This window comes from Lemur catta, chromosome 12, assembly GCF_020740605.2.
Source record: "Lemur catta isolate mLemCat1 chromosome 12, mLemCat1.pri, whole genome shotgun sequence".
Classification (NCBI taxonomy): domain Eukaryota; kingdom Metazoa; phylum Chordata; class Mammalia; order Primates; family Lemuridae; genus Lemur; species Lemur catta.
Genome location: NC_059139.1, coordinates 50239204 through 50251900, shown reverse-complemented (window position 1 = coordinate 50251900; position 12697 = coordinate 50239204). Strand labels below are relative to the sequence as shown.

Genomic DNA, 12697 nt, shown 5'->3' with positions numbered 1-12697 from the left:
TACTGTGTTAGAGTTTTAACAGCTATTTTTCCATTTCCCCAGTCTATGCCATCTTTGTGAATTTAGCTTAAAAAAAAAATCTAACAGAGTAACTGAAAAGCAAATAAAGTGCTGCCAGGATAACTTCCTCATTTACAATTTTATGTTTCATTCCTTAATTTGTTTCTGGATTATTTGGGCCTTTTATGGTTGTTCATAAAGTGCCCTCAAGGACACAAGTTATATTTTCAAGTTGGTCCCTTTGTGAGGGGAAAGGAAAGGATGTAATTAGGTGCATGTTCGTGGGCTGCACATTCCCCACTGGCCTCTTATGTTTTTCTGATTCACTGGTGGTTTGGACCTTACGTTCCCACATCAGTGTTCCTGCGGTGGAGGGGCTGTGTTCTAATGCAGGTTGAACTATGTGCAGCCTCGGGACCAGTATTTGAAATATCACAGTTTAATGAGACATAAGATTGCATGGTAAGTCGTCTTTGTGTGTTTTTAAAATCTAACTCTTGGTTCAATTTGTTTCTCCAGGTGGCACTTTTCTGAAGTTGTTCAAGGAGTCTTCCCAGCATTCCTGCAGATATAAATAGGTAAGTAAATGAGATCACGTGCCCTGTTGTTGGTGATTATTTAGAAACACTTTCCAGGTGGGTGGCAACTTCTTGAAAAAGATGCAGTGTTTCACACTTTTGGACCCTGCATGGTAAGCATTAATTTTTTTTAAGCTAAAGACATCACTGGATGAGCTTACATAAATGTTCAAAACAGCTGTCCCCAGCTTTTTTGGCACCAGGGACTGGTTTCATGGAAGACAATTTTTCCACAGACTTGGAGGTGGGTGGGGGGATGGTTGTGGGATGATTCAAGCACATTACATTTATTGTGCAGTCAGACTGGTCTGCTAATGATGATCTGTATTTGCAGCCGCTCCCCAGTGCCAGTGTCACCGCCTCAGCTCCATCTCAGATCATCAGGCATTAGATTCTCACAAGGAGCACACAACCTAGATCCTTCACGTGCACAGTTTACTGTAGGGTTCAAGCTCCTGTGAGAATCTAATGTGGCTGCTGGTCTGACAGGAGGCGGAACTTATGCAGTGATGTGAGTGTGAGTGATGGGGAGCGACTGTAAATACAGATGAAGCTTCACTCACCTCCCACTGTGAGGCCTGGTTCCTAGGCCCAGGGATTGGGGACAGCAGTTGTAAAGGACCCTGTGAGGTTTCATAAATGATAGTGAACTTAATGCTGTAATTTCCATGCTTCAATTCTAACATGCTTTGTCACCATTCATACACAAGTTTCAGAGCTCTTTATAATGGGCATAGCTGACTTTAAGTTATCTTTCCTTGTGAGCTGCTCTGTTTGTTATCATTTCTCTCAGACAGGGGAAGTAGAGACGGCCAACTGAAATTACCCTGTTTAATTACTCAGTGGTAGCTCGCTAGAAGGATTGCCAGAATACAAGTTGAAAACAGTTGACTAATAGGTGATTTATGACTAAATCTACAGATTTTAATTTATAAAGGTCACTTTTGGAAAATACTAGTAACAATAATAGAGGTTGAGTAATCTCCTACAATATGCATTTGAGAAAATGAAGGCAGTGGATAGTTAAATAATCATCCCAAAAGACTTTGATCCAGCTCTGCTTCTCCTGAGGGAGAGGCCTGTTAAACCAGGTTCTTCTAGGGGTCTTGGTATAAGCTTATGAGTTCAGCTGAGACCAAAGAAGCCAGTGTGAGGTATGGATTTGGGACCAACTGACCTCCTATCCAGGAGGTCTACCATGTGCAGGGGATTTGCAGAGTATTTTCACAGACACCATCTCATTTGTAGAAAGGTCGTTTTTTTTAGCTTACAGATTCTAGGAAAGGAAAAATCGCCCTTACGTTAGGAAGTGAACTACTGACTTTTCAAATGTTATTAAGTTGTTCTAATAACTACTATCGCTTAGGTTGGGAAGCTTGGGTCTATTTTTTTTAAATGGGAACTGTAAATGCTTGTGAGTTATGGAATTATTTGAGCACAGTTCCTTCTCATGGGAAAGCCAGGGCTGACATTGACACCATATCAAATCTGTTCCATGTTTATTTAGGGGGGGGGTGGGAGAAACTAATTTTCTATTAATAAAGATTATTAATAAAAATACATACCTTTTCCTGTATATTGAAATTAAGGGATTTATTACGTGTGATTTTCTGAACCAGGTGTTCATAAACCTGTTTAAAATTAGGCCAATAATAGTACTCTGCTATGTGTTGTGAAGATCCAGAATTTCGGATGCCTGTCAGCTAGGTGACATGGGGGTTGGTAGTGAGGCCGGTTTTTGCTCTTACAGTTCTACAAATACAGATATTCTCAACAGAGGCAGGCCTGTGATGGTGAGGAGTGTGTTTATTTCTACTCCGAGGCACTGCCTGCCTGAGTGGGAACAGGAATAGTTGCCATTTTGCCCCTTTATGTAAAACCCGAGTTAAGTGGCCCTGTATTTCCCAGTGATGGCTTAGTCCCCCATGGTGGGTTGTCACCCTGGCTCCCTGCCAGGTTGGCCTGTTTAATCTTGCCCTGAGGAAAAGCCAGTTCTGTTCTGCCAATGCCTTCAGGAGCCAAGTCGTGTTCTCCCTTGAAATCCCCCTCTCTGAAGATTCAACCCAATAAAACCAGCCTTCTTGATGTCTTTTTTGTTTTGTTTTTAAAGTTGTGAATTCATTCTTTGCAAATTACAATAAAACTTTAATCAAGTCAGACAGATACAAGAACAGACGTTCTGAATTAACGGTACCTGAATTGTAGAGAAATGTGCTATTAATACTTTCTGTTTTATACAGTCACTCACATTGTATCAAGTTGGTAGAAAGGTTCTCTTGAGCAAAGAGAGTGACTGCAGTTTAGGGAGAGCCTTGACGTCAGGTGGTCCTGGGCTGGGGTCCCATTTCTGCTGGGCACAGACCTGGGTTGGGATCCCAGCTGTGAGGCCAGTGGGCAGTGTGACCTAACGCCCATTTCTTTACCTCTTGGAACTCCCATGTCTTTCCTTGTGGATAATCTGTTCCTCCCAAAGTGGTTTGGAAGATTGACTGAGATGGGCAATGCGTGTGGTGCATAGTAAACCACAGGTATCCCCTGCGTGGCTCCCTGGCAGTAGGTATCCTGGAAAGGGTACCAGGTGTGGAATCTGAGGAACTGCTCTGCCGGCAGTGCACTGTGCCTCTGGGCAAATCTCTTCCCTCCTGTGCCTCATTGGCACAGTGGCAAAGTAATAGCTGTTCTGTCTGTCTGCCTACTCCATGAGCGTTGTGTGAAGACTCTGAAAAGTGTGAATTTGCATGTGTGGTTAGTATAAGGGGTCTTCTATTGGGCTGGCTTTAAAAAAAAAAAGACTCTCTGGGCTTGAATTCCTGCTCCACCCCTTGTACTTAATAGGTGTGTAACCTTTAGCAAGTTACTGACACCGTCTCTGGCTCCCACCTGTCTCACTGGATTGCTCTGAGAGTAAATGATAGGCTGTATGAAGGACGGGGTCATGTGGAACCTACATATGCGTGTGAATTCACCAGGATGTGGGAAGGGAGGCAGAGAACTGGACTTAAAAAAATATCTACGGTTTTAAAATCCCTTAAGTTTGAACTTTGGCTTGTACAGCTGCCTTTTATATCATGTTATGTTAGTTTGAACCAAGGACGATAATCTCCTGAATAAACTGAGGTTGTGAAAACACTACAACCACACCATCCAGTATGATAGCCACGCCCCGTAGATAAGGCTACTGAGCACTTGAAATATGGCTAGTGAGACTGAGACATGAAATTTCTAATTTTACTTAATTTAAAATTTAGAATTGATGGTCAATTCAGTTATTGGAAAACTTTTAAGTATATTTGGAACAACTTGCATGTGAAGATCTACTTTTTCAACTATAAATTGTATAATGTTTAAACTAGATCAGTCACTTTTGATTAAAGTTTTGTGCCTGAATTGAGATGTATTATAAGTACAAAATACACAGCAGATTTTGAAGTATCAATATTAGAAGAAAGAGTGTAAATATTTCATTAATTTTTAGGCGATTACATGTTGAAATGATAATGTTTTGCATATTTTGAGTTACATGAAATATATTATTAAAATTAGTTTCTTTTTACCTTTTGATGTTGTTACTAAAAATTCTAAATAATATTCATGGCTCACAATGATACTTCCATTGGACAGTGCTGCTCTAGAAGATCCTAGAATTGGGTAGTTTCTAGTTTATCAAGTAAAATACTATTTTTTCTAATAGTTTATAAAAATTGTGAAAGTGAGTTCTTTATTCCTTTAAGGTTTTTGTTCACTGTCTGCCAATTAACAAGTTTGAAAAATTTAAAAAAATATTCAAAGTTGGAAAGAGAAAGAAAAGGTACATAGCAGATGTGTTACCTGAACCTTATGTGATAGAGCCCGAGGCTCAATTTCGATGTCTCTCCTGTGGTCCTTACCTCAGCTTCCTCCTGACGTGTGTGAAGAAAGGTTCTCACAGTCTTCCACGGCACAGCCGTTCCCTAGCATGTGAACCCAAACACTATCTTCACATAAGCGTCTGCTTCCTTGATGATTGTTGACTGTGAAGTTTGATGCAGGTACCACGTTCCCAGGGGCACATTTTGCCTTGCCCCGGGAGATTAGCTTCGGGACTGTCATCTAGTAGAAAGTGACTTTTCATTACCTGTAGTGAATCAGCACTCTTTTTTTTTACCATGCTACCGGAACTATGGAGATATATTCCCGAGGGCATGATTGCTGGCTAGATGCTTAGTTGTCTTTGGTGTATATATGAAACATGAGAAGATAATACAATTAATGTTATCAGTATATTTGTTTCACATCCCTGCCCTGAGTGGCATTTAAGTGCATTCTGAGAAGCGAGGGGTAGAGTGATTCAGAATCATACTGGCCTGGGTTGCATACTGAACATGTCCCCTCCAAAGAGGTTGTGGTGAGGTTACCTAGCCCCTCTGATTCTGTACACCTTGTGCCAGTAAACACCAGCCACTTCCCTTGTTAAAATTCTTTCATTGTAAGTGCTTGATCTGTGATACCTGCACTCCTTTGTGTGATAACCATGGTGAACACATTGCCATCCTTGTACTTTTCCAGACTGAGCAAATGAATGACAGAGCTTGCTTTCCAGTGTTAGAAGCTCTGTCTGGGAATGAAGCAGGATTGATGTTTCTGTATTAAATAGAAACCATTATGAAATTTCAGAAAGAATCCTTAGCTAAAGAAAAGTCGCTTTTCCTTTCATAGTTTTAACTGTTACGTTATTGATGCTTTTAAATTCCAGTATTACCATATAGAATTCATTTGCACCTTCAATTTGGAAGCAGTTAATAGGAGTGGTAAGCATTTAATAAGAGAGGGTGTAACAAGTTTCTCCCTTTCATGAACATAAATTGGGCTAAATATATGGTCTCTGGATAGGAAAATGGTAAAGTAGAAACAGAGAGTGATTTTTAAGATTTAACAAAAGCAAATCAAAGTAATTAAATATATTAAAGATTTAAAGTAAATGCAGATCTTTTTTCTTTTTCTGCTTTTGTTACTTGCATGTCAATAGCTTATCTTTTTTCTGGTAAGAAATTCTGGCTAGAGCTGTCTGTTCTAGAGGAGATTCCTGGGGACTCTCCCCAGCAGGGGTGTTCTCTTTCTATGAAAAGTTGGTTCCCTTGACAAACTGTCAACTTCATGAGGGCAGGCCTGAGTCTTTCAGTATGTCCTCGGCGCCCAGAGCCTTGTCTGACACATGGGAGGCACTTGATAAGTACTGGTTGAATGGATGGATGGGGAAGTGATGGTTAGACTGCAGAGTTGTTCTGTAACACGCTCTAAAGAGAACTCTGCTTCAGTAGAGAACACTATAGGCTACCCAGCCTGGTGCCTAACACCGATCACGTGCTCAGTAAATGTGTGCAAACGGAGGTGTGAATGTGGGCTTAAATATGACTTCCAATTTATAAGTATTTGAGAGTATGAGCAACTTACAATGTGGTAAGCCACTGAGTTTCTTTTAATCAGAAGTAAAGTTGAACATTAAGAAGGCACCACTGGTAGTGGATTGACCAGAGGCCAGGAGACCAGGTGTGAAGGTGTTACTGTCAGGAAATGAGGAGGGCTGGGAGGGAGGCTCAGGGAGTAGGTTGGGCAGGACTGCAGCTGCCTGATGGGACACAGCCCAGGGAGGCCGGCCCTGTGGGGTCAGCTGTGCACACAGGAGCAGGGCAGCTCCCTGGCATAGGAAGGGTGGTATTACCATCGGTAAGCTGAAAGTATAGGGAATAGGTGTTCAGAGAATTCTTATGTTGGGGCCTCAGTTCTTTTGAGAAGTAGGAGGAAAAGTCATCTGCTCTGGGGAGAGGAGGTGAAGCCGGGGCATAACAAGGATGCACGTTTTCCCTACATGGAAAAGAACTCCTTTTGGTGCTGATGTGACAGGAGTGGACATCTTCCTGTGAATTCTGGTCCTCTGTCTGATAAGATTAGTCCATGGGAATGTTCTGGGATCTCACATCAATAAAAGTATGATTGAATACTGAAGTCAGTGAAAAAGGCTATATGCAGGTCTTCCAGCAGGTAGATTTGGTTCCAACTGGTACTCCTGTTATTCCATCTACGTGAAGAGATGCCCCAATCCTTAATAAGAAGGTGTTTTAACTTTAACTTTTAATTGTTCCTTGAAAGGAAGGTGACCTATTGGAGCTCAGGTAAATGAGTATACACTGGGATGGTGTAGAGGTGTCCCCTAATTGTCACTGTAAAACATATGTATGTCTTTATATGAAGCTTGTCAATATAGGCAAGTAATAGCTATACACATTTTTATTTAGTATTCTTTTTTGGAAAAAATCATTCCCCATGCCAAACCACAGCAACTCCTGTGTACCCTAAAGAGGGCCATAGTATACCTCTGAATTTTGAGATCCTATCCCCGTAGATACCTTATCTGCCCTTTGAGACTTCCTCACAATTTCCTAACTGAAACTGACTTCTACTGAATTAAATATTGACTTAATCTATATTCTCTTTTGGGTTAATTCAATCACCACAATAAAGTTTGTATGAACTTTCCCCTCTCTTGTGCTGTTAGTCATACAGCAGTCCTGTCCTTCCAGACAGCCCTGGCACCAGCATCCCCAGAGCCCGGGCCAGCCACTTGGCACACACTCCAGCACCAGGATGCTAGGCAGCCTGCGAAGATGGGCTCAGCCCCCATCTCTGCACCTATGCTACCATCCCAGAACAGGCTGTGAAAAACTCTTAAGACAGTCAATTGGCAAGACCAGATGGACTTGGAAACAAACCCACCACCAAGTGGTGTTAGGAGGTAGACACTTCCTGTTGTTAGCTACAGCTCAGGCCATCTTTTTCATGTAATGATGGCAGATATGACTGTCCATGTTAGGAAGCTAGTGTGACTTGTCTGAAAGAGCCGGTCCTCTCTGGCTACTTCCACCACATTCTCTCTCCTTGCTTCATTCTCAGACTGCATCCCTGATTCAATTGAAGTCCAGTCCATTCTTCTCCTAGTTCATGGTCCATGGAGTGACTGTGGGTGTAGGGTGGTGGTCAAGTGCTGTCAGGAACTCCTCTTCATCATTATTCAAGGTCAGAGTCACCAGTTTTTGGCCATCTATACCCCACATCAGGTATGTTTAAGTCTATTCATCTAGAAACTGGCAGGCATTTTGATAAGGGGGGTAGTTTGCAGACAAAGTCACTGGGACAAACTCCTAGAGTTCTATTCTTCTTTAGGTGCTGTGATATTCTATGTTGTATGCTTGCATATTCACATCATCTGCCCATCTGAAAGCAAAGATGGTTTTTCATCTACCTGAGGGTCACGCTCAATATTTCCTGGTGCCCCACAACACTGGTGTGCACTCTTGAAGCCAAGTAGCAGTCCTTACATACAAACCGTTAGGGCTGGATTAGAATTGCCAGATGTGCTTCCCTTCCCCAATTATGAAAATAACCCATGTTCATACAGAAACATGTAAGCATGCAAGGGAAACATCAGTCTCCATAGGGGTTACCACTGTTAATCTACTGGCCAAGTCCCCAAGAGTATTTCTTTGTACACTCTTTTCTCCACATAGTTGAGCTCTTTATATACAACTTTGTATTCAGTTACTTTTTTGTTTAATATTATAAACATTTCCCCATGTCCTTAAAAGTTCCTTGCTTTAAAAGAAAGCATTTCAATGATTTATCCCATCTTATGGTTTATATTTTAAATAATTTTAACCTTCTATTTTTGACATTTGAATTGGTTTTCTGATTTTTTTTAAACCATTAAATATAAACTTTGAATATCCTTTTACGGATACCATTGTTCAGTTCTAAGAATACTTCCAGGAAAGTTGGGCTCTCATTGGCAGTATGAGAGGGCTTGTTTTATGACACCCTAATCAGGAATGAGTTATCATCAGGCTCTTAAATGTTTGCCAGTTTGTGAGATGAGAATGGCATCTCATTTTAATTTTTGCTATTTTTATTAATCAAATCTTACCTTTTTCATAAATAGAATAGCCATTTGTATTTTTTCTTTTGTGTATTATTCATGTTCTTCCTTTCAGTTGAAACCGTCATTTAAGATAATTGTGACATTTATGACCTTTACCCGCTTTCCTAGAAAACTTTATTTGGAATGAATACTTTGCACATATTAACTGCTCAGTAATTGTTAATTGCATGCAAAACTGTCCTGCAGTTGAGGGAAAATCAGGTGTGGAAGTATCAAAGAAAACACAGCTGGAGGTTCTCATGTGGCTTCTTAGTTGTGGTGGTGGCATCTGGAAAGTCAGGCCTACCCAGTGAGCACCCCTATCCCACCTCCCCTAGCCCTTGTGGGCCCCAGTCGTCACCTTCATCCTGCCCGGTGCTTCTGATCCCCCTGTGCCTTTCAGGACAAACGAAGTATGACTCATGTTGTCAGAAGAAGAATCATAAACACAACATGTTGGCTTATAATAGAGTGTTCATTGACCCCAGGAAGTGCTTCTTACCTGCTTCTCTCCTGGTGTTTCTTCTCAGCCTGCTTGGATGACTTGTTTTGCCCGCACCTTAATCATTGTTTCCAGGAAATCCTTGGCCCCCTTTTGTCCCTCAGCTTCTTGTGTTCTCTGGATGATCTAGCCCACTCCATGGCTTCAGCTGCCACGCACGGCCCAGACCCTCTCCTCCCAGCTGCAGCCTCATTTAGCCAGCTGCCCACTGGGGGTCTTCCCCTGATGTCTCTTTGGCACTTACGATGCAGTGTGCCCCAAAATGAACCTTTTCGTCCCACTTGACTATCATTGTGGCCTGGCTTCTCTCCAGTAAGAAGACCTCCATCCCAGCCACTAGCCACCTCAGTCAGACACCTGAGCAGCACCTGGAAATCCCTCTTTCCCTCCTTGCCCACATCCCATCGGTTACATGCAGTCCTGCCCATTCTACCTTCTTCATGTCCCTTCATGTGCGTCCCTGTTCCTCCTGCCTTAGTCCAGGCTTCACTTCCTGAGTGAATGAATCTGTTTTCCCAATTAGATATGTTCTTACAAAATGGGTAAATCAGATTTCTCTAAAACAAATCATACTTGATATTTTTCAGGGCATGTTATTTTAATGGGATCTACTTATGAATTATTTATATGAGGTGAATCATCAGTTACTAGCTTACCATTTGTAGAAAGAAATTTTTTTCCCTATTTAGTCTAAAGCAAAAATATACCTTGAATAATGTCTAATGTATGTTAGTCAAGTGAGAGCCTCCTAGACAGTATTTCTAGTTAAAGGACTTTTGATTTGAGGGCTTGATGTTTTTTCTTGGGGGTCTTAATTATTTCCATATTTCAATATGTATTGTTTTTGTCATACTGGAATTATCCTTTATTAGCTAGTTTTTCAGCTTACCTCCTAGGGAACTCAGGCAAGAAATACAAATATTTTCATAAGATTCTTTAAGGGAGTAAAATTAATATTTTTGAGATGAAAATATGGTGATTTGTCTCCTAAGGATTGGAAGATTTTATTAAGATAGCAAAATATCCTTCCCCAGGGGTAAGTTTTTTTTAGGACTTATTGGAAATATGGTACTGGGAAGAATAAAAGGAAATTTAATACCATGGAAGTTGGAAACAGCGCCTGAAATCTAATCCGTTTTTAGAACACACGTAACACACTAACTCCCAGAGATTGAAGATAGCTCATTTCGCTTCCTAAGGCTGTCAGGCTCCTTATGACTGTGACACGAAAAGGCCACAGCATCAAAATACCACAGCAGTGTTTTATTTATTGTATTTTCTACACCTGACTATGGGGCTATGCCTTGGGTCTGCTTTCCCTTATCTGCCTCAAGTTGCTTCAGTCTGGTACTTTTTGTAGGCTGGGTTCCCCCAAAGCAGGTCCTATGGCAAGGGTTCAAGTGCAAGTAGGTTCTTTGGGAGGTAATCCCAGAAAGTGTTGTAAAGGGAATAGAGATGTGAGGTAGGGAGGAGAAGAAAGAGATTTTATTGAACAGGTTGCTGCTGTGGGTACCTGAGGCTCAAGCCTGATGAATTCTAGGAAATGTCCTTAAGGATTATTCCATCTGAGGAGCTAGCAAGCTCTGTGATATGTCCGCTCCCAACTTGTCTCTGTCGTTGACTGACTACCCCTCTGAGACCAGCACTTAAGGCTTGCTTCTTGCTGGGACCAAAAGAGAGCCCTGAGGTGGAGGTCCTGTGTGCTTGTAGTAAGTGTGTGTGGGGATAGGGAGCCATGGGGGGCAGTGGGCCCCAACTATGTTTGTGGTATGCCCTGCTGTAACATTTTTAACACTGATAGATAGGTCTACTTGAGGGAGACATACCAGGTGGTCAGAAACAAAGCACATGCTATCAGCACCTGATAGATGTTGGAGTGCATTGTAAAGTTCAAGAATTTGATACCACTGATCCTGAAATGGGGAATGGCAGAATCTCTGATAGGTATCTAAATGTTGTTCCCCACATGACACATTGTGCCTTAATAACAAACACTGGCAAACCATTACAGTCACAGATGGGACAGACGGATTGTCAGAGGTCCTTATAGGGCTAAAGTTTCCACAGGGCTAATCAGCCTACAGGATTATAACTAGGCCCACAAGGAAATTACAATATTTTTTCCATGCACTCAGATGTGGAAGAAAACAAAAATCTGACGGAAATCCGTGGCTAGCCAAGTCTGAACAGAGCCACCTTCGTTACTTGGGGAAATTCCTGGGGAAGGAAAGAAGGTGGTGGAATCAGTGCTGTTAGTGGACCTTGAAAAGAATCCTTCTGTGCTGTATTTTTTCTAGTCCTTTCTGTTATATTAGTGTAAAAGCCTTGCTGACACATCCTATCATGGAAAATGTATCCTAATATCTTGTTGGCTCTTCCGTTCTTGTCATTTAAGGGGTGAGGGAATAAGATCTTGAAGCTATAGACATCTAATCATTTAGTGCTATTATTGTGATGCTGGAGCAACAGAGAGTAGGACAGTGTCTCTGTCTCTTAAAGGGTCCTCATTCCAACCAGGAGAGCATAAGCAGAGAAGTCACTGCCATGGTGGTAAACTAATTACACTGGAGACAGAGGAAGGAACAGTTAATTGTGCCAGTTGGAGAAGGCATCCCAGACCTTTGAATTGGGCATGACGATGAAGAGCTGTTGCTGAGGGGTGGAGGAGGAGGATGGCAGGCCAGGTGGAGGCATGGAAGTGCAGAGTGTGGTCAGGAAGCAGTGAGTGGTTTGTGGTGGCTGAGATGTTAATACGTGGGGTAGTGAGGTTGTGACGGCAGGCAGGAGAGGCCACCTTGTGAAAGTCCTGAGGGCCTTGTCCCTGCTTTTACCGTCTGTCCAATAGAAAGTAAAAACGTGTATACCATTTATGGCCGAACCGTTTCTTTCGGCTTGTGTCTAAGTCCCCACCAAACATCCTGTCGTTGTAGGAACAACTTGGGCACAGGATGATGAATGGAGCTTTTAGAACTTATGTGGGGTTCAAAGTCTCAAAGGTGTGGCCTTTGGGTACTGAAACCAACACTTTGGGTACTGAAACCAGCATTTTGTGCTAAGTGGCTGGTGATCCCACGTGGCCTGTGGATGCCTTGTTGAAGGGGAAATTGACATGCTTTATGCAGGTGGACAAATATTATGTATAAAATATATTATTTACCCTTTTTGCCATGTATTTTCTGTGACTCCAATAAGCCCCCAATATTCTACATTTCTGGAAGTATCTTGCTATATATTTAATAGTGTACAGAATTGATTGTGTTTGTTTTTTCCTAATTTATCCTTTCTGTAGTAGTTGTCTGGCAGTATTAGTGTGTTAGTGCCTTTGGCCATGCTAGAGGGGCACATCTGCCCTTAGAATCCTGGAATCCCTCAGCATGTGGATTGAGAAAGGAAACACAGGAATAAGTTGGCATCAGGTTTCCCCCCATATTGTACTAAGCAGCTCAGTCCCTTTAGTTGCTGTCTTTGTCTTTTGTTTCTGATGGAATAGTTACCTTGCTACAGGGAAAGAAAACTCAACATGGTTTCCAGGTCCTGGGGCCATTTCTCAGGGTGAATTAGGAGCAGGAGCTGAAAGTACCTCCCAGAAACATCTCTAGAAACCCTAACAGTCCAGTTACTATCTCACCAAATCTTGGATTGACTGACCTCTTGTTCCTTAAGTTCAAA

The 12697-nt window shown here is 41.9% G+C and overlaps 1 protein-coding gene across 4 annotated transcripts in view; it reads left to right on the top strand.

Moving 5' to 3' along the window:
* Positions 1 to 12697, top strand: part of LHFPL2 (LHFPL tetraspan subfamily member 2) — a 144105-nt gene that overhangs the window by 74783 nt on the left and 56625 nt on the right. For all 4 annotated transcript variants that reach the window (XM_045566175.1, XM_045566177.1, XM_045566176.1 and 1 more), the window contains one exon: positions 520 to 578. The gene's annotated coding sequence lies outside the window, so the exon portion shown is untranslated. The remainder of the gene's footprint in view (positions 1 to 519; positions 579 to 12697) is intronic.